General features: G+C 28.3%; 1 protein-coding gene across 1 annotated transcript in view; it reads right to left on the bottom strand.

The window, feature by feature from the left end:
• hwt (SH2 domain-containing adapter heavyweight) overlaps positions 1-5,000 on the bottom strand; it is a 179,108-nt gene that overhangs the window by 117,006 nt on the left and 57,102 nt on the right. The window lies entirely within an intron of this gene.

Here is a 5,000-nt window from a genome sequence, read left to right as displayed (position 1 = left end):
TTTAATAATCTCTTCACAATTGTAAGAACATTATCGATCGAAATTTAAAGGTTAATCAAAGAGAATCTACGACCTATTATCGAAACGACGTAAAAAGATTCACTAACGTAATAATAACATTGATTTAATTTAATTTATAAGAAGATAAGAAAATAGACTCACTTAATCGAGTTGTCTAATAATATTCTAGGAACATGCAATTAGGGTCGCGTTAATTGGCATAGAAGGATAAAAAAGAAAACCTCGACAAATCCTAAGTAATAATAATAACATTAATTTGATTTAAAGTAAAAAAAAAAAAAGAAAAAAAAAAAAAAAAGGAAAAAGTAATAAAATGTCCGATCGACTTTAAAAATTATTTAAAAATATCTCGTATAATTATATTAATTAATATTTTCATTATATTGTATTAATTAAAAAAAAACAAAAAAAAAACAAAAAACAAAAAATGAACATAACAAATTTCGACTGCACAAAAGATTTATTTGAAAAAACATTGCGATTTCTTATAAATCCAGATAGGTCTATACGATCGTCTATTAAATCGAACGAATGTTTAACAGGAAGCGACAAATTAACGAGAAATCGAAACACAAAACAAAATTTTATAGGCATCCACCCTAAACGTTGCAGCCCCTACGACGCGATGAAGAGAAAACGATTCGCATAGTTCAGCGTTTATTCCACGCATCAACGTAATGAACGACGATTCACAAAAGCTCGTTTGCAATTCAATAAATCAGCGTACATTCACTAGTAAAATTTAGGGTAATTTCTATCTGTCTCTCTTTATCTCTCTAAACTCAACCCCTATTCTTCCATTTAAGTTAACGCATTTTATCGATCGTTATCGAGAATCAGAAAGAAGAAGAAAGATAAGAAACGAACGAATGAAAAAAAAAAAAAGAAAAAAAGAATTAGAAGAAGAAGGAAAAAAAATTCGAACAAAAATTGTGCTCGACAATACCATCGAAAAAGGTACCTTGATCGATTTTCAAATCAAAAATTGCCATCGTCATTCTCCACAGAACTCGCTACTACTGTTGTTATTGTTGTCGTCGTAATCGAATACTTGGATACGTCAGATCGACGATATAACCTTCGATAAGATCGATTGGTTTCATCGTAAGAACTTATAAAGGTGGAATATATTTCCAATCCATCAAACCGACAGACCGATTAGATTCTCTCTATTCGATTAGTACATAACGATATATACGATTGCATTTCAAATGCATTTAAATATCGACGAATTAGTATCTAATCGAGAATATTTGACGATCGATATTTTTTCAAAGACCCAATCGAATTCTCCGTCAAATTAATAAAGATTTTTCAAATTTTCAAATTTAATGTTACGATGAGAAAAAAGAAAAAAAAAAAAAAAAAAAAAAAAAACGATATATCGTTTTACTTTATCGAAGGAAAAATTAAAGAGACGAAAAAGAAGAAAAGAGTGAAAAAGAGAAGTTTGATGTTACGATAAATAATATAATATAAAAAAGAAAAAAAAAATACATTAAAAAAAGTTAAACGAAAAAAAAATGCATTAGACGCAAAAATCTTTACTTTAATGCCATATGAACTTCTTGGATATTAAAGAGAGAAAAAAAGAGAGAGAGAGAGAGAGAGAGAGAGAGAGAGAGAAAGAGTGAGAGGGAAAAGATAGGCAATTGTGAGAGGCTTTGCTCGATTCTTTCGTTTTTTCTTCCCCATCGGCCCTTTTCTTCTGGCCCTTTCAACAGAGATCTCTACCAATGGTGAACGTAAAAGCAAAGAAGAGAGGATCTCATTAAACAGTTTTTCTTTCTTTTCTTTTTTTTTTTTTCGTTTCTTTTTTTTTCTTTTTTTTTCCTTTTTTTCTCTTTCTTGCGAAACCTTTCAATGCCCATCCGTCCACCCACAATCTTTTTCATTGGCCTATTAAAACTGTGAACAATGAATATATAAAAATAAATCGGTACCGGCACGTTTGTTAAATTCTCCCTAGGCCATTGCCTTCTTCCTTTATATAGAGAAAAAATTTCATACTTATTATACAGATATAATAAAATATATTATATTGTATTATATTACATTATATTATATTATATTATATTACAAGTTGTTTCAATTAGGCATTCAAGGTTTATTAAATATAAAATGATAATAAATTTGACAGACGATAATAATTTCGTAAATATTAAATTTATTGTTAATCTCGTGATGATGAAAAAAAAAAAAAGAAAAGAAAAAAAGGAATTGTCCTTTCTTTTTTATTTTTTATTTCTTTTTACTTTTTTCTCAAACAAATTTATCAAGAAATAAGTATGAAAATGTTTTACAAATTCGATTTAAATAATATTAATTTAAATCGATGTAAAAATTTCACATTTCAATGTTGATTTAAAAAATGTATATATATTCTACATGAATATTTATGTATTTTACGTGCATTCTGAAAGACATCGTAGTCCAAAAAAAAAGAAAAAAAAAACAAGAAAAAACAAAAAAAAAAAACAAAAAAAAAACAAAAACAAAGGAAAAAAAAGAACAAAAAAAGAAAAAAGAATAAAAAAAGAAATCCAACAAATGTCGATCCTTTCGGTCGAAATTCGTCCGAATAAAATTTTATCGAGTAACATTGACATCGAGACGGGAGCAAATGTACAAAACGATAAACAATACGTCAAATTCGAGGAAGAAATGCATAGAGAAATTGGACTTTCACACGAGGGCGGGAAATTTCATCGTTGAAATTTCCAATTGAATTTGTATACGGCATGGTTATATATAACATGTACATATATATCTATATCTACATATATATATATATATATACATATGCGCTATTATATCGTCGCGCTACGACGCGTGTTTCCATCTCCTGTATTTACATAAGTGACTTATGGACAGGACTTTGGTATTAGCTTCGCGAATGGCCAGCAACCTCGTTGGCTTGAATATCTTTGATGTGACATTTTCGCGCGGGAACACAAACGAGAAGGAGAGGGTTGGATGCTCGTTCTCTCGCTAACGTTCGGTGTGAAATATCATATGATAGATACACTTTACATGGTGTATATGTGTGTGTGTGTGTGTATGTATGGGTATGTGTGTATATACAAGTAATATATACATACAGAACGGATATGTATTATACATTTATCTATATATATATATATATATATATATATATATATATATATATATTGCTATACGTCGAGCGATGGATGCAACGGGGAGAACACACGGCGAATATTGATTTCGCAGATTCCGCATTTCACACTGGAAAAAGGAAAAAATATTTTCTAATATCCGATCGAATCTTTCATGCTTTTTTTCCTTTCCTTCTTTTTTCTTTTTTCTTTTTCTTTTTTTTTTCTTCTTCTTCTTCTTCTTTTTTCTTTTTCTTCATCGTACACTTCAATCCAATAGGATATATTAAACACGATCTTTATTTTATATATATATATATATATTTTTTTTTTCTTCCGTAATTTTTGAATATGATAATGTGAAACGATGATTTTTAATATAGAAAAGAAAAGCAAAAAAAAAAGAAAAAGAAAAAAAAAAAAGAAGAAAAGTATTTCCCCTGAAATCTGATCTGACGAGAATAAAAACAAAAAATTAAAAAAAAAAATTCGTTCTTTCCTTCGATCTACGGTATTTCGTTTTAATATCGAAATGACTAAACGATGAGTACGATGAGTAATTATTTTTTTTCACGTAATTCTTTTTTTTAATTTCATCATTTTTTTAATTTCACAATTATTTTTTTAATTCTCTCTCTTTCTCTCTCTCTCTCTCTCTCTCTCCTATATTAAAATATTATCGTGTATACGAAATGGGAAATATATCCGACGAAATCGAAAGGGAAAATGAGAAAACGAAGAATCGTCGGAATAAACGTTTTGTCCGATATAAAAAAAAAAAAAAGAAAAAGGAAAGAAAAAAAAATAAAAGAAGAAAGAAGAGAAAAAAAGGAGAAGAGAGAAAAATAAAAAAGAAGAAATGTACGTAACGAGAGATATATCTTTGAGGGAAAGCGCCATAACGTTACTTACGATAACGTGTAATAATTCACGCTTTTTCATTCAGAGATGACAGCTGGCATCCATCTTTTGGAGACAAACCGAATGAGACATCGTAAATATAGACATATTTATACTCATATTCGGTTCGGTGGCCCACCAACACCGATTTTTCATGCGTAATTAACTGTCACCGATCTAACAAGCACAAATTTCAGATAAAAATACGACCTTCTCTCTCTCTCTCTCTCTCTCTCTCTATCTCTCTATCTCTCTATCTATCTCTATCTCTATCCCTCTCTCTCTCTCTTTCTCTCTTTCTTTTTCTCTTTCTCTGTAATTTGGTACTACGACGAACTTTGATATTAAAATTAACCTTGTTGAAAAGAAACTGCGATATTGATGCGAGCGAATTGAAATAAAAAGAAAAAAAAAAAAAAAGAGAGAGAAAAAAAAAAGAAAGAAAAAGGAAACAAGAAGAGCGAAGAAAAAGAAACCGAGCCGGTTCAGTCGAAAAGCAATATAATCGAATATTGAATGAATCATACTGATGATAACGGACGAGATAACGGGAAAAAAAAAAAAAAAAAAAAAAAAAAAAAAAAAAAAGAAAAAGAAAAAAAGATTAAAAAGAAAAGAAAAGCGAATAAATTCTCTTCGCATGTAAAACGACTTCTATTTTATTATTATCATCCTAATAATAATTATCATTATTGATTAATATTATTTAATGATATTAATTCATTGATAATATTAATATTATTATTATCATCATTATTATTAATATATTATTATTATTATTATTATTATTATCGTACATTCCTCATCATATCTTTTTTCTTTCTTTTATATTTATTTATTTATTTATTTTTTTTTTTTTTTTTTCATAAATAGATTTCAAATCGGAACACATCGATTTGTTTACACGCAAAACGCAATAATAACGATAGAGAAAGAAATAGTGAGAGTGAAAGAGAGAGAGAG

The sequence above is a fragment of the Vespa mandarinia genome, chromosome 7 (genome assembly GCF_050613455.1).
Source record: "Vespa mandarinia isolate Hongniang chromosome 7, ASM5061345v1, whole genome shotgun sequence".
Taxonomy (NCBI): domain Eukaryota; kingdom Metazoa; phylum Arthropoda; class Insecta; order Hymenoptera; family Vespidae; genus Vespa; species Vespa mandarinia.
This window is presented reverse-complemented; position numbering and strand designations above follow the sequence as displayed.